The sequence below is a fragment of the Orcinus orca genome, chromosome 14, assembly GCF_937001465.1.
Source record: "Orcinus orca chromosome 14, mOrcOrc1.1, whole genome shotgun sequence".
NCBI classification, from domain to species: domain Eukaryota; kingdom Metazoa; phylum Chordata; class Mammalia; order Artiodactyla; family Delphinidae; genus Orcinus; species Orcinus orca.
In genome coordinates, this window is record NC_064572.1 from 39742641 (window position 1) to 39765621 (window position 22981).

General features: G+C 40.3%; 1 long non-coding RNA gene across 1 annotated transcript in view; it reads right to left on the reverse strand.

Annotated features, from left to right (window-relative positions):
- LOC117202536 (uncharacterized) overlaps positions 1–22981 on the reverse strand; it is a 325904-nt gene that overhangs the window by 241190 nt on the left and 61733 nt on the right. The gene's annotated exons all lie outside the window — the stretch shown is intronic.

The following is a 22981-nucleotide window of genomic DNA, read 5'->3' on the forward strand; positions in this document are numbered from 1 at the left end:
CACATCTTCTTCATATCAGGACACTCCTCCTCTTGTCCATTACACACCACCCACAATAACTTTCTTTTAGATCATAGAAGACAACAAGTTACTTTCTGTCTTGGAGATTTTCACTCATCCTTTCCCCCTCTTCAGCTGGTTAACTCCTATGCATCCTTCAAGTCTCAGCTTCAGTGTCACTTTCTCAGAGACGTCTTCCTTGACCACCCAATGGAAAGCAGGTCATTTGTTATAATTTCTTATTACACTTGACTTCTCTATCATAGAGTACCAGGTATGACTCAAAGTCCACAAAGACAGATACTCAAGATTTATTAGATTTCCTTGTTTGGATGAAATCAAATTAATTTTGTCTATCCCCTCTCTCAGGCAAATGAGAAATTCAACTTCAGTAATCCTTGGGAATTCCCAACATGCCGTTATGCCAAATATTAGGGTAATTATACAGCACCAGGGAGTACAGGAAGCTTTTCTGATCATCAAGACTCTGTGCACACAGCTTATCGTTGAGATGCTCACTGCCCAAGCTCATGTGGTCAGTGCCTTGTAGTTCCAGAGGCTACTCTTTTGTGCCATTTTGGGGCCCACAGATCTCTGGGAGCACCTGCTTACATGTACCTCAGAACTATTTCTCTAAGGACTTGCCATTTTCTTGAAGTCACAATGTTCCAGAACCCTCAGCCCTTCTCCTCTTACCTGTCAAAAATCTCACCTCTCTACCTCATTGCCTCTCAAAGTATTCTCCCTTTCCTCTTTCCTTCAGGTCACCTGTCTAATCCCAAAGCTTTATTATCTGATCCTTGATGGAGGAAATCTTCTATCCAGCCTGACTGATTCTTCCTTATTGTTCATGGTCACAAATCTTAGACTGGCTCTCAACACTGTTTAGGACCCTTGCAAGTTTCTCCAGTAAGCTTGCTTTCCTATTGTCCAAAGTAACTCCTTTGTATCTTCTTCTCTCTTTTCTAATCACCTCCTGCCTCTCATAACCCCTCCTCACTCTCAACTAATGATCCTTCCCGTACATCACTGGAGCAAATAAGCCAGGCCCACAGACATCCTCAAATTTCCTATACCTAGTGTATAAACCTACTCAAACCCATCTTCTTCTTCTTCAGTCCGATTACAAATAAGGAAATTTCCCAATTCCTATTAAATACCAGTTTTTCTGCCTGTTGTCTGAATTCTTTTACTTCTTGCTGTCTTCAAGAATTTTCTTCTTCAGTTTCCCCTTCTCTGCTGGACTACCAGTCTCTCCCTCTCACCTGCATTATTTTCCATCAGCACACATACTTGCCCATTGTTTTCAATTTTTAAGTTAAAAATAACTTTATTTATTTATTTTTAAATTTTATTTATTTATTTTTGGCCACGCCACTCAGCATGCGGGATCTTAGTTCCCCGACCAGGGATCGAACCCTCGTCCCTGCAGTGGAAGCACAGAGTCTCAACCACTGGACTGCCAGGGAAGTCCCCCAAAAACTTTATTTTTCACCCTCTGCCTCATTTTTCTTATTCCCTTCACAGCCCAATCTGAATGTTCTAGTTTTCCAGGTATACTACCTTTAGTTACTCACCTCCCATTGACACCTCATCCCATATTATCCTGGTTTCTGCCTTTATCATTTAAGCAAAACTTCTCCCATCAAAATTACCAAAAATCTACATGTTGTCAAATCTTGACACTTTTAAACGACAGTTTCACCCAGTCTCTCGAAACACTCAATACAATTCCTCCTCCTGAAAACACGCTACATTTTTGCTTTTATATAAGCACACTCCCCTAGTTTTCCTCAAATCAGGCCTGGCCATGTCTTTTTAGCTACCTTTTCAGGTTTCTCCTCTGTCAGATATATGAATATTTAAGGTTTTTAGGTCTTGAGAAGACAGGCATTACAGAACCAATTTCTTAGAGGTACTGAGTTTCTGGACCAAGTTCTGTTTAGGCCAAAAAGGCATTCATTGTTCTGGGGTTAGAACCCCAGGCAATCATAAAGACAACTACTTTATGAGCGCAATTGATGTGACTCTTGATTCATTCTGACATGACAGATTTAATCATGGAATTAATTAGCATTCTAGTGGCTTACTTAGTTCTACCTCAAACATGCCCTGTTTTGAGAAAGACTAATATCTCCAACTTGGCACTAGAGCTCATTCTTTTTTTTTTTTTTTTTTTTTTTTTTTGGCCTGACCAAGAATTGAACTTGGGCCACGGCAGTGAAAGCACCAAGTCCTAACCACAGGACCACCAGGGAGCTCCCTAGAGCCCATTCCTTAACAGGAAATTTTCACTTTCAGGAATGCCTTCTTCTGTGTCCCTTCTTCTCTGAAATTCCCATAGTTGAGATCATCTACAGCCAAGAACAGATGCGAAGTTTAGTTCACACCAGCATAGATGATCAACTTTACTGGATACTTGACTTTTAATATCTTAAGACTTCCAACCCCTCAAGATTCCTAGGTGGAACCTTCTTGCTAAAGCCTGAATTCCAGTGTTAATTGCATAGCTGTGCCTAGGTGATTAGCCTTCTGGAAAATGTGACCCATTAAGCACCATCTACAATAACAGTGCTCTACTGATAGCTGCAAATAGATGCAAAGTTCTCTGTTCATTTGTGCTTCTGATGTTTCCAAAGTCACTCAAGAGTGAGTGCTGGGAAAGGTGTTATTTTGAGAAGTCATATTCTACATAGACAGGTGTGTCACTCAAGGAGATCCAGGATGCAGTGTTATCCTAATGGTTCGACAGCACCCCACTGGCCTTCACTTGCCATGGCTGTCCAGTTAAAAATCTGCGTGTGACCCTATGACTTCAGGTAGTCACACATCAAAATTGCAAACACCTACAACACTTCTTCCATAGCCTCAACGTCTCCAGTGTTGTTATAACCTCTCCCAATCCCCTGAAGCAACTTAGGTACAACTGCTCTGAAATTTATCTCCCACATTTCTGTGTCAAAATAACAGATTCCAAATGCATGGTAGTTATTGGCTTTGGGATTTTTCATGCTAGAATTGGCAAAAAAGAAAAAAAATTGCAACCCATATTATTTCTTTTCTTTACATATTCTGAATACCTGCATTCAGGTTCAGGGAAAGACCTGAGGCAGGACTCACCTACAAATTTCTATAGCTTGCCACCCCTGCACCATACATTTTTAAGTTGACTCAATGAACAAGATATAAACATTGAATGATGGTTTTAGATTCCAGAAGCTCAAAATGCAGTTTCAATCACAGTGAAAAGAGAAATTGGCAATCAACAGAAAAGTTTGTGAGTATGTTCAGAGCAGCAAAAAAATCTCAGAAATAGAGGCTTCAAGATTTAATATTAAACAGCTAACTAACCCTTGACCTTTGAAACTGAGATATCAGAAATTCAAGGAGGAAATCAAATAATTTCAAGAAACAGGTTTTGCTTTATATTAAAACTTGTGGAAAAGAGAAAAAATCTTCCAAACCAGGAAATATAAGCACTGTCGCTACATACAGTAAAGGAGGAAAAGCTCAGTCTAGGCAGCAGGCTTGAGTTGTGGGCTGAACCTCTTGAAAGAAGGACACTCTTGACAGATGAGAATGAAAAGAGGACATAGAGGGAGAAAGGACTGCTGTGAATATAACCTGTAGGGAGTTTTGGCTACACTGGAGTAGCACAACTTACTCAGACCTTCTAGAACACGAGAGCTGTTGGGAAAGGAACAAATGGCAGAGCTCACAACAGCTTTCACCAAGAACCTGAGGATCCAGTCTTTGGAACAAGAGCAATGCACGGTAAGACATGGAGAGAGAAGATACTTTTGTACCTAGTTAAGAAAGTATATTCTCTGTGGAGGTATGACTTATTCAGTTAGGCTTTTATGTCTCTGGGAAAAATTAATTGTCTTTACATGGGGCAGGGGCTCAAATTATTTTTAAAGTGTTACAACAAATTTCAGGCATGTTACATTGCTAATGGGTTATTATTTGGACAATGCTGTCATCTGATGCCCATTGTTCAACTCTCTGACAAGCCTGTTTAGATAAGGAAGATGCACCTAATTTGAAATGAGAGATAGAATCATGAATAAACCTCAGCCTAGTATACCCTGTGGCCTCGTGCTTATGTGATATCCTGAAGAGGTCTATGTCAGACGTTTCTAGGGCAACAACAAGACAGGCTTGTAACTGTCTAAAGAAGCTGAACCACCCAATCCTCCCTCCCAAGTGGAAGGTAACAGAGAAGCAGGGGTAATGATGGCATGAACAGATAGATTTCTCTAGTACTCAGGCTCTTTCTCTAAAGCAAGTAGCCATAACATTAGGAGGATCACAGCATTGGTTCTGAGGTTCATTAAGTTAACAAGAAAAAGAAGAAAATAAAAGGAAATATTGTCCCCCTAGAAGAAGATCAAGGTTTCCCCCCACTCTTCTTTAGTTCCAAGCACCACTGTGAAGGTTAGATTTTAGGGTAACATATTGGCTATGTACACGGTTAGAGCAAAGTATTGGTACAGTCTTATCTCTACAGTGTGGTAAAACATTTGAGATAAAACATCCATCTTCAGCTTCTTCTATCACCACATCTTTGTAAGTAGTTTGAGAAAGCCACACATATAATTTGGTAAGCTTACACAAAAGTGTAATCTGAAGTTGGGGTTGGCATGACCAGATGCACATTTTGGAGGTATGTCTGGGGCTCAGAATGTATAGCATTAAGGGCGGATTGAATGAGAAGTAACTGGCAGGGAGATCAATTAGCAGATAAGAGAGGATGGGGCTCTGAATCAGAAAGTTCACTGTCTTTTGTGTAGGCACATATTTTAAGGATTTGTTCTAAAGTTTTCACAAGCTCTAAAATTGCCCCATATTCACATATCAAATAAATGGACATAGATGAAGCTGGGTGAACAAAGTTCTCACTACTCATCATTTTGTAGATTTTAACCCCCTATTGCCCCACCTTAGACTGAAGTTCTGCTCTGTGTGGTTTGATGCAAGAGTCTCCATCCTCTGATCCCTGTAGCACTTGCTCTCTCTCTCTCTCTCTCTCTCTCTCTCTTCCTCTCTCTCTCTCTCAGCTTTTTGCAACTCATCTGCAACCTTTCTCTTAGATATAGATACCAGTCCTGCATATAGAGGAGAGCAGTGAGGAAAGAGTTTTCTGCTGGGTTTCCAATACCTTTTGTAATACTGCCCAAAGATTAAATGATGTTTGGGGCTAGCTATCTCTACTCTAGGTCATCAGTAACATGAGTATATGAGTCAGGATTCTCCAGAGAAACAGAATTAATACATTATATAGAGATATACATAAGAGGAGATTTACTGTAGGGAATTGTTTCACAAGATTATGGAGACCAAGATGTCCCATGATCTGCCATCTGCAAACTGGAGACCAAGGAAAGCCAGTGGTGTAATTCAGTCAGAGTCCAAAGGCTTGAGCACCTGGGAAGCCAGTGGTGTAAGTCCCACTCTGAGTCCAAATGCCTGAAAATTAGAGGGCAATTTGTGTAAATCTGACTCCAGGTCCAAAGGTCTGAGAACCAGGAGTGCCAATGTCCAAGAGCAAGAGAAGATGAATGTCCCAGCTCAAGCAAAGAGAGCAAATTTGCCCTGCCTCCACTTTTTTGTTCTATTGAGACCCTCATCAGATTGGATTATACCTACTCATATTATGAGGATGCTCTGCTTTTCTCAGTCAACCAATTCAAATGCTAACCTCTTCTGGAAGCACCCTCACTGACACACTCAGAAAATATGTTTTACCAGCTATTTGGTCATCCCTTTGCCCAGTCAAGTTGACACGTAAAACGAACCATCACAATGAGAATAGTAGAACAACTTATTTACCTTCTCTGCATACACAGATTACACACATTCCTTCTTTTGGATAAGATTCACCTTAGATTGAATTCATTTTGATATTGATTCCACACCCCCGTCAAAAGTAGGAAATTAAAAGCAATAATAGTAGCAAATCATATTGACATATTTCTAATGTTCTTTACAAATGACATAGTGTTTTCAAATAAATTATTTTATTTGTTTGCCAAAACAACCTTCTGTATTAGCTTCAGTGATCTGAAAATGGGCTCAGAGAGGTTGAATTATGTGCTTAATGAAACAGCTGAAAGTGACAGAGCTGGGATTCAGTCCAATGTCTCTTAGACGAATCCCAGTTCTTTCCCCTCCTCCTCTGTGGATAAATGTGTAAGTATAAAGTCAACTGAGCCTGTTTTATCACTTTGAAAAGTAGAAAATCATTCACTTTGTCTCACCTCCTTAATTTTTCCTAGTTTCATTAGCAAGCATTCCACTTTGAAGAATTTTCCAGTCTGCCAAAGCTTGTTACTCCTCAGTATTCATGCAACATTATGATTTCCTTTAAAACTGAATAATCTCTGTATTTAATGTGCTTACCCATGCTGAGCCGAAGAGAAAGAGGTATCTTTCAAGGTGTCAACATGGCTGTAATTCTCTCAGGTCATGGCTATTTAAACCCTCACATCTATAAATTGGCTATTACATCACTGTCTCCAGGAGTTCTTTGAGTTTAAAAATTACAACTTTAATTTTCATATCCAGCATCCAAATTGAGAAAGGGGTGGGTCATTTCCATCACCCAACTGCTGCTACAAAATGAGCCAGTTCCCTGGAAATTTCACATTCTGTGACATTTTTGTTTCCTGTAAAAAATATTTCTAAAAACTATACTTGCCCAGAACCCTTTTCTCAAAACAGCTGTACCATCCCACAGACTGAATCCCCTATGCCTGACCTTCCAGGGATAGAAGTTACTCTAAGTTTCTTTTATCAACCAAGTCCCAATCTCTAGTCAAGCAAAATAGTTGGGAACATTTGAATTTTTTTTCTTTGCTCCTGCCATATTCACTAGATTCTTTAAATAAACCATGAGTCCTGTATTGGGATTTGGATTCCACACTGACTCTTGATTTGAGCACACCTGGGCCTTGTCATAGAGGGAAGAAAACAAGTGTTCTTGTTTTCAGACACACTGTTAGATAACACATTATTATCCAAGTCTGTTAATTAAAGAAAAGCCTAGGTTAGCCACATCTGAAGAACAAAATCCGTTCTTCTCAGCTGAGATGCAAAGTCATTCCCCCTGTGGACAAAGAATGTTGCCTGTCATATCAGTAAACATGAGGCCATCAAGCCATCAGACACTGCAGCCACCTCCCACCCCCACCTCAACTGTGCACCCTGAGAGGATTCAGGATGGAGAAAACAGGATATTGCCCTGGATAGTTAAAGTGCATATCAAAGGAATGATTTCAGACGCTTGCCTCTTCCCATACATAGAAAAGTTCTGAATTTATTAACTTGAGATATTTATTTTTTCTTTAATTAATATTAATCTTTTGATGGTCCAACTACCTGATTTTTACTGCAGAAACCCCTATATATCCCGGCTCCTCCCTCACCTTTTTGAGCAGTCCCTCAGACCTCAGAAGCTGCCTCCCAGACTTCAGTCCTCAGCAAGTCCGCAGAATAAAACGTAATTCTCAACTTTTAGGTTGTGCAATTTTTTCAGTCAACAACCCTCATCCTATTCTTTCTGAAATTTCTCTTAGACTAGACACCCTACTGCAGACATAGTTGGGCACGTACATTTGGAGCTGAGAAAGATAAGAATACATGAAATGGGAACTAATTCCATGAGGACATTTTGTTTTCTGTGGCTCTCTCAGACTACCGTATCAGAGATCCTGAGGAAGTCTTTGTTCATATCTCTCAACAAGGTATAGCAGATAAAGTCAGCTTTATCTGCTTTGTATGTCGCAAAAGACTCACTTTCCCAGATCCTGATTTGGCAAAGAATGTTTGGAAGTTGTAGCCACTTAGATTAGGTTAGTAAGTATCATATGAAAAAAAAAAATCACAGAAGTTCACAGGTGTTCATATTAAGTCAAATCTAGTACAGATCTTTTTATTGGTTCTAATATTTTAAATGTTCTACCTATTTCTATAGTACCTTGATTTGGACATCAAAAGGGAATGCTGGGGAAGTAATGACACACCACCTACAAAATCGAAATCCAAGTCTCGATCTGGCCGAACATATTCACACTTCAAGTTTGTTCATCAAAAGACCAGAAAGAGTTTTCTGGCTCTGAAATTAATGGAGACATTACTGTTGAGAGTATCAGCAGCTCATCCTCCAATAGCTTCTCATGCTTTTAGCACAGCTTGCTGCCCATCTTCAGGTTGCTCCTTACAGGTGAGGGAAATCAGGAAAAAGAGAAAAACAAAAGAGAAATAGGAGCAAAAACTATGGAAGATGGTGGATCAGATAGGAGAGAATAGGTTATAACGTGCTGATTAAAAAGAAAAGCCAAAACACAAAATCTCAGTGGCTCAAAATAACAAAGGTTGATTTCTTGCTCACAATACATGACCTTCTTGGACAGGATGGAGGCTCTGCTTGCATCATTCATCTTCACTCAGGGATCCAGGTGGAGGGAACAGCCACTGTTTGAAACAATGCACTTCCTGATCACCATGAGGGAAGCAGAACTTGTGGATGCGTGCTCTAGCTATTAATGCTTCCATTGGGAAGTGACAAGTGTCAGCTATGCTCACTTTCTATTGAGCAAGTGATAGTCACATGATCACCCCTAATGGACAGGGAAGTACAATCCTACTTTGTGCCCCTAAGGGAAGAGCTGAATATTTATCACAATCCTAATGATTACTGTAGTTGGAGAAAAAAGAGGCAAGGTCAATGAATAGCCCTGGGCCTGAGCTGTGGGCATTGTGCCCTGGAGGGAAGAACGTGGGACAGGAAAAGGCAGCTTCTACCTTAAGTAGGGCTCTTATGCTTGCAACAGAAAATCTAACAGACATGAAAAATAATTTCCCCAAATTTCCACAGGTAGGAAGCGGCAGAACTAGCTCTTTGGTTTTCAGTGCCCATGGCTGCTGCCTCGCCCATATTCCAAACTGTCCCACTGAGTAAATGAAAGCTTGATCTCTGCCCTCCAGGAACTACCTGTGAAGTTGGGTAAAAACTTAATTGAGGGCACACAAGAAATAAGTGAAATTACCAAGTCAATATAAATTAAAGTTTCAGTTGTACGATAACAGACCTAAGAGGAGTTCAGGGAACAAGGGCTTGGTGCAGCTGCCCTTCCTGGGATCAGCCCAGGAAGCCTTCCTGAAGGAGGCGGGATTCACAGTCACTCTCAAGGGATAGATAGGATTTGTTTAAGGGAAGAAGAGAGCAGAGAATCTTCAAACTGAGCAGAACAGCAGGAGAAAAGCCAAAAGGGTAGGAGACAGCCCAGCACCAGGGAGAAACCCTGAGAAGAATGAGGCAGCATGTGGGACACAAGCTGGATGGGCTGACTGAGCAAGGATTATTCAGTACGGGAGCCTGCTTTGTGCAGAAGGAGATAGGAAGCCTGAAGGGCTCCTGAGCAGAGGTACCATACTCTGAGGTGGGTGTTTAAGAAGGTTGTCTAACAGCGAGATGATCTAGAGGTGGGTAAGAGAGAGCTTCAAGGAAACTCCCACTCCAGGAGACTGTTAGAATGATCCTGATAACAGGCAGATTTGGATTGGCCTTTAAGTTGTCAGAATTCATCAGATCAACAGTACTTTCAGTGTTGATATTAGTTCACTGACACAGTTTGGGTGTTCATTCTAACAACAGAGTGAGTGAGCCGCAATTCAGGAACGGCCCCTCCCCCTGCTCTCCAGGGTGATCAGGAGTTGGCTAGAGAGGGCCACCCTTTGATAGAGGGGTCAGGCAGAGGCAACTACTCAGCAAATCCTTGCATCAGGGAGATGAAGAAGTCATGACCCCTGCGATGCTGAGCTCACCAACTAGAAAATCTGAGGGTCACCTGAGTCCACAAAATTAATTGACTGGGACTTCCCTGGTGGCACAGTGGTTAAGAATCAGCCTGCCAATGCAGGGGACACAGGTTTGAGCCCTGGGCCGGGAAGATCCCACATGCCGCGGAGCAACTAAGCCTGTGTGCCGCAACTACTGAGCCTGCGCTCTAGAGCCCACAAGCCACAAGCACTGAGCCCTCATGCCACAACTACTGATGAAGCCTATATGCCTAGAGCCCATGCTCCACAGCAAGAGGAACCACCGCAATGAGAAGCCTGCACACCGCAATGAAGAGTAGCCCCCGCTCGCTGCAACTAGGGAAAGACCACGCACAGCAATGAAGACCTAACACAGCCAAAAATAAATAAAATTAATTAATTTTTTAAAAAATAAAAATTATTTATTTATTTATCAATCAGACCCTGATTGACTCTGGGTCTGTCATTATCTCTCTGAACCTGAAAATAAGTCTGAACCCAGACACAAAGCTCCAACTCCCTGCCATTAACTCCAACTAGCATAGCTTTGCTAAAGCCAAGAAATCTTACATGCATCCTTGGGAGAACTTAATTGCCTACTTATTGCTATTACAGAGACTAATGAGGGCAAGCATGCTCCCAGCAATGCCTCCTAAAAGGAGTGGGCAGCCACCTTTTAGAACGCGGGAGCCACAGCCCTGAGCCACCTCCCAGCCAAGCAACACACACACATTGACAAACATGCAACATACTGACTTTCAGGGTCCTTGTGCACCCATGACACTAGGACAGGGCCAGTCTCCCTTCCTTCCTTCTCTCCTTCCCCAGGCCCTCCAGGCCAACCCAGTTCAATGGACTGTTCTGTTGTCAGGCTCCTAGAAGTCCAGCCGCTGAAGCGGCTGGAGGTGACAGAGGCGTCATGCCATTTCAGCCAAGGTGCCATGGTGAAGCTGGGATGGGACTCAATTCAGATTCAACTTATACTCTGCTACCTTCTGATTTTATGGCGCTTTTACTTTCATAGCCCTGAAAAAGCATCTTTGTCAAAATACACATCATAGCATTAGGCCTGCAGATGCCCCTGTGAGGACATAGACAAGGAGAGGCGTGACATAACTTCAATTTACCTGTCAGTGATTGGCTCCCACCGTAAGGCAGAAAAGATCTTGCTGCTTCCATTAGGAAGCTTTCTCTTCCTGCGGACCGTAATTAGCTAAATGCTCTTAAACTCTACGATGGAAACAGCTGGGTATATTTCCAGGTGATGGTTCAGTGCTTTACTTGGAGGGATCTTTGCCTTTCTAGATGTTAATCACAGTCTGGGAAATAAACAGCAAAACAGCTAGTGAATAACAAAGTTGGAGACTCGGCCAGGAGGCCATTTGTAGCATGTGCTCGGGGGTGGAGGGAAGTGTCAGGGAGGCCCAGTTCCTGAAAGTGGCCAGCCCGCCCAGGCAGGATGAACACTGGGGAAAGTCAACTGGCACCAAGGTGAGCCCAGATGGGTGAGACCAGGGCCACAATGACCTTGAGAAAGTGAAAGGCTATGTTTCACTCTTCCTCACAGGCAAGTCAAAAGAAAATTTATTTTTCAAAATGACGTTAACTTTAGGGCTTCTCTGGTGGCGCAGTGGTTGAGAGTCCGCCTGACGATGCAGGGGACACAGGTTCGTGCCCCGGTCTGGGAAGATCCCACATGCTGCGGAGCTGCTGGGCCCGTGAGCCATGGCCGCTGGGCCTGCGCGTCCGGAGCCTGTACTCCGCAACGGGAGAGGCCACAACAGTGAGAAGCCCGCGTACCACAAAAAAAAAAAAAAAAAAGGACATTAACTTTATATATAGACTGGATGAAAAGAGCGGTTTCTAGATTTTCTAATTGCAAAATTATGGGTGAGTTTATTAAAACTGAACTGTCTCCCCTTTTCTGGTAGAGGTGGCACTCCTCCTTTGCCCTAAGCCTGCGCTTGGTCAGTCTCCGGTACCAGCATTGTGTCGGACCCCGTGTAGTTTTCTTATTATGAAGTAACTGATAGGGCTCAGGAGTGCTATCAAGAGCTTGAAGCTCATACAGGAAATTTGGACAGGGTGCTGTGCTTCACTCTGGGTAGGAAGCTGCTGCTCTTTGATGACCCTCAGTTGTGGGGCAACAGTTTGCATACCCTACAGTCCCAGAGCCTCTGCTCAAATGTCACCACACCAGACAGGCCTTCCCTAACAAATAAATCTCTCACGAGAAGAACTACTTCCTCCCAGTTATTCTGTATCTGTCTCCCATAATTCATTTTTCCTTTATAACACTTGTCTAAACATAATATTATATTGCACACTAATTGTTTTAGTATCTATCTCTACTTATTGCATGAGCGTCTATGGTACGCTGAATAAAGAAAGGTCAACCAAAGATGCCCACACCCTAATCCTTAAACCTGTGAATAGGTTACCTTATATGACAAAAGGGACATTGCAGATGAGAATGAATTAAGGATTTTAAGATGGAGGTATTATCCTGGCCAGGTGGACATGATATAATTACAAGGGTCCTTATAAGAAGGAGAGAGGAGATTAGTCAGTGGAAGATGATGTGATGGGGGAAGCAGAAGAAAAAAAGGCCATGTGATGTGGAGCAATGAACCAAGGAATGCAGGTAGCCTCTAGAAGCTGGAAGAAACAAAAAAATGGATTCCTCTAGAACTTCCAGAAGGAAGCAGTCCTCCCAAGGTCTTCATTTTGGCCCTGTAAGACTCATTGTGGATGTTGGCTTCGAAACTATAAGATAATAGAATTGTGTTGTTTTAAGTTTGTGCTAATTTGTTATAGCAGCAACAGGGTCTACACTGTATTTCCAGCTCCTAGACTAATTCCTGGCCCAGAGCAGGGAATAAATGCACACTTACTGAATGAGGAATGAATAAGTAAATGTATTACTCACCCACAATATGAAACTATAAGATTTTTGAGGGCAGGATTCAGGCTAGATCTGGCTTTATTTTCTCTTTGGTACTTTACACAAAGTAATCATTCAAGAAAAAATTTATTTGATTTAGTAAAGGAGAGGTTCAAAACAATGTCTCCAACTGCATTCACGCAGCAATTTGCAGAGTACCTGCAGTGTACCCAGCACTTTAGTGAGCATAAAGAATGGAAGACCAGAAAGATCTGTCCTAGTTGTTTAGTTGCTCACAGCTTAGTCAGCAAGGGAGGGATGGAAACCAGCACTCTGCACTTCAAGAAATGGGAGCTAACCTTAACTGAACACCTGCTATGTCACAGGTCCTGCGTTGGGATACATTTTAATGGATTTCTTAAGAGCATGGGCTTTGTAGTCCAACAAATCTGAGTTGAAATTTCAGTCTTGTGCAAGTTACTTCCCCTTCCTTAGCCTCAGATTCCCCAGTATAAACATGGGAATACAATATCTACCTCACAGGATTGATGAGAGAACTAAATGAGCTAATTTACATAAACATAAACATTGTGGTGATTAACTCTTGTTTGTTTGTTTTTGTTTTTTTTGTTTGTTTTGCAGTATGCGGACCTCTCACTGTTGTGGCCTCTCCCGTTGCAGAGCACAGGCTCCGGACGTGCAGGCTCAGCAGCCATGGTTCACGGGCCCAGCCACTCCACGGCATGTGGGATCTTCCCGGACAAGGGCACGAACCCGTTTCCCCTGCATCGGCAGGCGGACTCTCAACCACTGCACCACCAGGGAAGCCCATGATGATTAATTTTATGTGTCAACTTGGCTAGGCCAAGGTGCCCAGATATTTGGTCAAATATTTTGGATATTTCTGTGATGTTGTTTTTGAATAAGATTTACAATTAAACTGGTGGACTTTGAGTGAAGCAGACTGCCCTCCATAATGTGGGTGGGCCTTATCCAGTCGGCTGAAGGCCTGGATAGCACAAAAGACTGACCCCCCCTGAGTAAGAAGGAATTCTGCCAGAAGATGGCCTTCAGACTTCAACTGCAACATCAGTTCCTTTCTGGGTCTCCAGTCTGCCAGCCCACTTTGCAGATTTTGGACTTGCCAGACTCCATAATGCAGATAATTTTTTATACACACACACACACACACACACACACACACACACCCTATTTGTTCTCTTTCTCCAGAGAACATTGACTAATACAAACACAGAGTATAATGCTAGCCATATCCTAAGTACTCAATGTCTTGTATCTCATTCAGTGTCAATGCCCAGCCATACTTTTTTAGGCATGATGTCCCCATTACACAGAAGAGGAAATAGAAGATTAGAGAGATTAAACATCTTGCCTTAGGCAATACAGATAATGAATTCTAGAGGCATGGTTCACCGGCCACCTAAGCCTGGATTCTCCATCTACAATGCTGCCCCCACTCTGCTTTAAAAGCTGGCCAGAAACGTATGAAGGGAATTTAATTTACTTTTAAAAGACATAAACTAAGGCAGCTGACATCCTTTTTGAAATAATGCATGTGAGAAGATATTAAAGCAACGTCTTTAAAGTACTGGGAAAAAACTATCAATTTATAATTTTATACCCAGCAAAATTTATCTTTTAAAAATAAAACCTTTTTCAGACATCCAAAGTCTGAAAGAATTCATCACCAGCAGACGTACACTGCAAAAAAATGTTGAAGCCCTTCAGGCAGAAGGAAAATAGTATCAGATAATAAAAGGGTCTACAAAAAGAAATTAAGAACACCAGAAAGGATAACTGAATGAGTAAATATATTAGTTTTTGTTATTATTTAAATATCTTTAAAAGATAATTGACGACTGTTTAAACAAAAATAATAATGTAGTACGGGGCTTATAACAATTATAAAAGTAAAATGTATGAAAACAATAGTGTACACTGTTGATATAAAGATAAACACTTAGATCAATGAAATAGACAGAAATAGACCCATGCATATATGGACAACTCATTTTCAACAAATGTGCAAAGGCAATTCAGTGAAGAAGGGATAGATTGTCATTTCAACAAATGGTGCTTAAACAATATTAGGCTATCCATACATTAAAAAGTGACCTTTAATTCCTTCAATAGTACCATATGCAAAAAAACAATTCAAAATTGTTCATACACTTAAATGTACAAACTAAAACTATAGAATTTCTAGAAGGCAACATAGAAGAAAATCTTTGTGACCTTAGCTTAGGATAATATTTCTTAGATACACCACCAAAAGTGTGATGCAGAAACGAACGGTATAGAAAAGCGTTAATATAGCAGAACTGAGACTGCTGTCCTTGAAAGACCTGCTTGCGAGGTTGGCCCTCGACTAGGGTCTGGGAACTTGGACTGCAGGAGGATTTCCACCATTCTTAAGTGATAAGAGTATCCACTGAGCCTAAATTATTTCTACAAACAACATGGCTACGCTTAACACATGCTTTCTTTCAGAGAGTCTGGCATTTTTGGTACATTCTAGGAAGAAGATGCCTACATGACCAGCCCCTGAGGCAGTCAGTCTCTAGTAAGCTTCCCTAGTAGACAACACTTGGTTTCCTTGGGACTGCATCCTATGTGCCTTTCTTTTTGCTGATCTTGCTTTGTATCCTTTTGCTCTTATAAATTTTAGCCATGAGTATAATTACACGCTGTGTCCCATGAGTTCTCCTAGCAAATCTCAAAACTGAGGGTGCTCTGATGGATCCCTGACATAAAAATAGACTGATAAATTGGACTTCATCAGAACTAAAAACTTCTACTCTTCAAAAGATACTGTTAGGGCTTCCCTGGTGGTGCAGTGGTTGAGAGTCCGCCTGCCGATGCAGGGGACACGGGTTCGTGCCCCAGTCCGGGAGAATCCCACACGCCGCGGAGTGGCTGGGCCCGTGAGCCATGGCCGCTGAGTCTGCACGTCTGGAGCCTGTGCTCCGCAGCAAGAAAGGCTGCAACAGTGAGAAGCCCGCATACCGCAAAAAAAAAAAAAAAAAAAAAAAAAAAAAAAAAAAAGATACTGTTAAGGACAAGCCAGAGACTGAGAAAAAATATTTATAAAGCCTATATCTGATAAAGGACTTTTATCGACAAAATATGAAGGACTCTCAAAACTCAATAATAAATGAAAAACTCAATTTAAAAACGAATTTAAAAGCTTGAAAAAATATTTCACCAAGGAAGATATATAAATGTAAATAAGCATATGAAAATATGCTAAACATCATTAAAGATTAATATACTTAAGGGAATGTAAATTTTTACCAAATGAGATATCACTCCACACATATTAGAATAGTAAAAGCAAACTAATTATACCAAGTGTTGAATAGCATGTCATACACTACTGCTGGGAATGTATAATAGTGCAAAGTACAACCACTTTGCATAATTGTTTAGCAGTTTCTTAAAAAGTTAAACATACACCTACCATATCTTCTATCCATTCCACTCCTATGTATCTACCCAAAACAAATGAAAGCAAATATCCATCCATACAAGTGGTTGTTCAGAAATGCTCACAGCAAATTCTTTTTCTTTCCAGTGGCTAAAAACTGGAAGCAATCCAAATGCCCATCAACAGGTGAATGGAGAAACAAACAACGGTATATCCACTGGAATACTACTCACTAATAAAGTGGAATAAACTATTGGCACATGCTACAACATAGATTTATCTCAAAATAATTATGTTGAGTGAAAGGAGACAGACCCAAACAGGGTAAATATAGTACGGCTTCAATTGTATAAAGTCTAGAAAATGCAAACTAACGTATGATGACAGAAAGCAGACGAGTGGTTGCCTGAGGCAAAAGTGAGAGAAGCAGGAGGAAAGGATGACAAAAGGAGAAAAAAAAAAAACTTTTAGGGTGATTATCTTGATTGTACTAATTTTTTCACAGGTGCATACATATGTCAAAACTTATCAACTGGGCACTTTAAATATGGACAGTATATTGAATGTCAAGTATACCTCAATAAAGCTATTTTTATAAAGCACAAACATGCATGCAGTAGATTTACACTGACCATAAGACAATTACAATTTTATTTAAACATTAATGCGGTATTCATTGCAGATGCTATAGTCTCACAATAGGATGCAATCTCTAAAAGTTGTATTGTTTTCATTTTATACAGTGTGTCTCTGTGACTGTAAGTATAATCACTTTGGAGATGTCCAAGTCAAAATTTGAGCTCCTTCAGAATCGTGAGATTCCTGTCCAAGTGGATTTCCTAGCCAGGCACACAACCTCACCTGCCCCACACATGTAGTTTGTGGTAGAATCTCTCTCATGCCTAGATCCACAACCTCCATTTCTTACCCTTGCTTCAAAGGCCTCTCAACATGCACAAAAGGCCTTTATTTATTGAATTTCTACTTCATCAAACCTCTATGGGAGACACAGTGAAGGAGTCTAGACTGACTTTTATGGCATCCATTCCCTGGTTAGAAATATAAAAAATAAAACGTAGAAAATGCAACAACAACAAAAAGTACAAATGATGAAGATGTATGAAGTACTAAGCTCCGGCAGGTAACATTTCGTACAATTACTGATGCCCTTGATGACACTTTGAGGTGACAAATGACCCTTTTGCCTGCTAAATGTTAAAAAATCACTAAAGGGGATAATAAAATGCAATGGGGGGTGTGGGACTATTAGGCTGACCTAAATGGCAATGAACATAAAGAAACAAGCTGATACTGAGAAGACTATAATAGGAAAATAATGAGCCTGGCTTATCTTGCCTTTTCAAAGAAATTCATGAAGCACCACTCTTGCTAACATTTCTGCAATAAAATAATACTTTTTTTTTCCTTCAGAAAGAAGATCCAAAACCTGAAATGAAAAAACTGTCAAGCATGTGGTTGTGCCATGGAGGATGATCCACTGGGGAATGGAAGAGCTGGCTCACTGAGACAGGCATGCAATTTATGCAGTCCTGAAGCTTAATTTTTGCTACAGGCTCTCCTCCCTTAAAAGGAACTTGCAGAATGGCCATTCTCATAAAAATCTACAAACAATAAATGCTGGAGAGGGTGTGGAGAAAAGGGAACCCTCTTGCACTGTTGGTGGGGATGTAAATTGATACAGCCACTATGGAGAACAGTATAGAGGTTCCTTAAAAAACTAAAAATATGACCAACCAATCCCACTACTGGGCATATACCCTGAGAAAACCATAATTCAAAAAAAGTCATGTACCACAATGTTCATTGCAGCTCTATTTACAATAGCCAGGACATGGAAGCAACCTAATTGTCCATCGACAGATGAATGGATAAAGAAGATGTGGCACATATATACAATGGAATACTACTCAGCCATAAAAAGAAACGAAATTGAGTTATTTGTGGTGAGGTGGATGGACCTAGAGTCTGTTATACAGAGTGAAGTAAGTCAGAAAGAGAAAAACAAATACCGTATGCTAACATATATATATATGGAATCTAAAAAAGAGGAAAAAAAAAAGGTCTGAAGAACCTAAGGGCAGGACAGGAATAAAGACACAGACATAGAGAATGGACTTGAGGACACAGGGAGGAGGAAAGACAAGCTGGGACGCAGTGAGAGAGTGGCATGGACATATATACACTACCAAATGTAAAATAGATAGCTAGTGGGAAGCAGCCGCATAGCACAGGGAGATCAGCTCGGTGCTCTGTGACCACCTAGAGGGGTGGGATAGGGAGGGTGGGAGGGAGACGCAAGAGGGAGGAGATATGGGGATATGGGGATATATATAGCTGATTCACTTTGTTATAAATCAGAAACTAACAAAAAAATTATAATTCCAGGAGAGAGAAAGAATTGAGGTGAGGGACAGATGAAGATGAATGGCTAAATGTTGATAATTGTTAAAGTTGGGTGATGGGTATGTGGGTTCATCATTCTCTCTACTTTTGTATATGTATTTTAAAATTCCCATATTAAAACGTTTACAAAAAAAGTAACTTGGAAAGAAAATAAGCAGAAATTCGCTCTAATATTCCAGAAAAGGACATTTTTCATGAACTTCCAACTTAATGGAAAAGCTAAATATTTTCAGTTACTGCATCAAACTTTTTCAAAGTTTCATTAACCTTGTAAAAATATTACATTGTTTTCTCTCCTTCCTTTCTTCCAGTTTCTATCTTTTGACTGAAGTACATTCCTCTCCAACCAAGAAAGTCACTCAGATAGAAGACCTCCGCCCCTACCAACCTTTCTCAAAGGCACTCCCCTGGTTCTTAGACAAAGAAGCCATAGGGTGAATAAGGCTCCTTTATATCTGAAACAAAGGCACAATATTAGAGAGGGGGCTTCATTGATAATCATGGACCCATTTATTGTCTGTATGGGACAGGATCCCTTGTGCCTCTCAGGCTATACCTGCTTCCCAGCTTCCTTCCCATCCCTGTTCCCACGTGATTCCCACCTTCAAAGCCAACCCACCCCTATCTCTAGAACCAGATAGGATCTCATACAGAAGAGATTTAAGATGCACCATTAATCGTCTATAATAAAAGCTAGAAATAATCTAAATGTCTATCTAGAAGGAAATAGCTGAACATGTCAAGTTATGCCCATACTATGGGCTACAAGACAACTATTAAAAGATTGGGTCGATCTATATGTATTTACTTAGAAAGTTGTCCATAGCACATTGTTAAGTAATAAAGCAAAGCTGCTTATCAAAATGCATAGGCCTATAGCAATATCTTTATAAATTTATTTTTTTAAAACTACTGGAAAGGAATAAACCATATTTTGGGTAGGATGAAAGAGGTACAGGAGAATTTTACTTTATGTAATTTTGAAGTATTTGGGATATGATTATTTCTACTTCATCTCTTTCTTATTTGTTTTTCACATAAAAATATTTTAAAATCAATAAGCAAAGTAATAGCACATGTTTTATCTTTTCCATCATTTATTATTGGACTAACCTACTAAGTATACCATGTGGACAGAAGCCATGTGTATCTTGATCACTATTGTGTCCTTTATGTCTAAAAGAGTATCTGGAGTATTGAAAACATTCAATGAATATTTCTTGAATAGATGGGTTAATTAAATAGATTCAGTCCCATCATACTCTGATCTGGTGCCCTTGGTCTAAATGGACTCTGCCTTGTTCCTGTGACAAAGTACCACCTTGTACCCCATCATCATAACTGTGTCCCCACCTCACTCCCTTGCACTTAGCATCTTTGTCTTGAATCTTTTCTTTATGACCCAGTCCCTGAAGCATTGGCCTTGCTCTTGCTGTCCTCCTATCAGGAGATAAAGTCCTCCCTCTTGATCCTAACTGAGCAGCAAGAACCCTGTCACCTAGTGAAAACTCTTCTCTTTTTGACTGTCTACTTACAGTCAGACGGACTCAGCCCTGCCTGAGACTATCCATGTGTTTGTCTGTATTCCCCATAAGTTCCTTAGATCACTTTAATGCCTATTCTTTGACGATTTCTTTCCCTTTGGACACCCTCCTCTGTTTGTTAGATTGGACACCCTCCAAGGTTCCAAGTGTGGGTCTGTTTTCAGAGGTCCTCCACCAGTGGTCAGGTCTGGTTCCAAGTTCTGATCCCTCCCAGTCTGCCCCAACCCTAATGGAACAAACTAGGTGATCGGTAGCTGGTCTGAGAAGTGATATCCATAAGATGTTTTCCAAATACCCAGATATATCCAACCTTTCCAGTTTCCTTTAACATAATGCAAGCACGTTCAGGAAGTGAAATATATTTTTCTGAATTTTTGTATCCAACTCATATACCTGAAGTGAAAACACATCATCATATAATAGTCTGGTCCTTCTGATCCTTCTCTGTGGCTCTTCCTTCTCAAAAAGTCTTTTTCCCTTTGACTCTCTGTTCATAAATAGAAATCTGTGAGATTGTACCTTTGGTTCTAGTTACCCAAGAGAATCCATAGAGTTATGGTATTCATTCTTTAATCCTTTGTAAACTGAATAACCATGAGAATGAAAGTGCATTTTTGAAAAGGTTGTGGCCCTAGTAAAGATTCAGAATATGTTATCCAAGATTAAAGAGACAAGTCACCTGAGTATGTCTAATACTGATGGTTATTAGGATTCTGCCCTAACCTATTTTGTCTATTAAATTTTGCATTTAGTGAGAGGCAGCTGTTATTTACTTGGAAATTCATACAGAAAAAAATCAAGCAATACAAGACTATACGATGGGGAAAAGACAGTCTCTTCAACAAATGGTGTTGAGAAAACTGAACAGCTACCTGCAAAATAACCAAACCGAACTTTCTTACACCATATACAAAAATAGACTCAAAGTGGATTAAAGACTTAAATGTAAGACCTGAAACCATAAAAATTCTAGAAGAAAACATAGGCAGTATGCTCTTTTTCATCAGTCTTAATATTTTTGGGGGGGGGGGTGAGTCTCCTCAAGCAAAGGAAACAAAAGCAAAGATAAACAAATGGGACTACATCAAACCAAAAAGCTTTTACACAGTAAAGGAAACTATCAACAAAATGAAAAGGCTGCCTACTGAATGGGAGAAGATATTTGCAAACAATACATCTGATAAGGGGTTAATATCCAAAATACATGAACTCACAACTCAACATCAAAAAAACCAAGCAACCTGATTAAAAAATGGGCAAAGAACCTGGAGAGACATTTTTCGAAAGAAGACGTACAGATGGTAAACAGACACACGAAAAGATGCTCAACATCACTAATCATCTGGGAAATGCAAATCAAAATGAGCTATCACCTCACACCTGTTAGAAGGCTTATTATCAAAAAGACAGCAAATAACAAGTGTTTGTGAGAATATGGAGAAAAGGGAACCCTTGTGCACTGTTGGTAGGAATGTAAACTGGCGTGGCCATTATGGAAAACCGTGTGGAGATTCCTCAAAAAATCAAAAATAGAACATCATACAATTCAGCAATTCCAGTCCTGGGTATATATCTGAAGAAAATGAAAGCACTAATTAGAAAAGATATATGGACCCCTATGTTCATTGCAGCATTATTTATAATAGCCAAGATATGGAAGGAACCTAAGTGCTCATAAACAGATTAATGGATAAAGAAGATGTAATATACATATGCAATGGAATATTACTCAGGCATGAAAAAGAATGAAATCTTGCCATTTGTGACAAAATAGATGGACCTAGAGGGTGTTACACTAAGTGAAATAAGTTAGATAAAGACAAATACTGTATGAATCCACTATATGTGGAATCTTAAAACAAAACAAATGAACAGACAGAACAAAACAGAAACATAGTCATAGATACAGAGAAAAAACAGGTGGCTGCCAGAGGGAAGGGGAGCGCTGGGATGAGAGAAATAGGTGAGGGAGATTAAGAGATACAAACTTCCAATTACAAAATAAATGAGTCATGGGTATGAAATGTACAGTGTGGGGAATATAGTCAATGACGTTGTATATCTTTGTATGACAATGGATGATAAATAGACTTATTGTGGTGATAATTTTGAAATGCATAGAAATATAAAATCACCCTGTTATGCATGAAGAATAAACATAGTATTTAGGTCAATTATACTTCAAAACAAACAAACTTGTAGAAAAAGAGATCAGATTTGTGGTCACTGCAGGTGGAAGGCAGGGAGGGGGAACTGGATGAAGATAGTCAGAAGGTACAAACTTCTAGTTATAAGATAAGTACTAGGGATGTAGTGTACAACATGATGAATATAATTAACACTGCTGCATGACATATATGAACGTTGTTAACAGAGTTAAATCCTAGGAGTTCTCATCACAAGGAACAAAATTTTCCTCTGTTTCTTTAGTTTTGTATCTATATGAGACAATGGATGTTCACTGAATTTACTGTGGTAATCATTTCGTGCTGTACGTAAGTCAAGTCATTATGTCGTACACCTTAAAGCGCTATATGTCGATGGTATCTCAATGAACCTGGAAGGGAAAAAATCCAGCCATGATGTCTATAAACGTAGCTATAGGTTAAAGTAAGTGAGAGATTTTGTTGCAAGAAGGTCAGGGACCCAAGAACACCTGAATCTTGCTCTCAGCCCACTCTTTTTTTTTCTTTTTGGCCACTCCACGTGGCTTGCAGGATATCAGTTCTCCAATCAGGGATTGAACCTGGGCCACAGCAGTGAAAATCTGGAATCCTAAACTCTAGGCCACCAGGGAACTCCCTCACTCTCTTTTTTTAAGATCCCTAAGAGAAATTCATGATCAGAGAATAACACAAG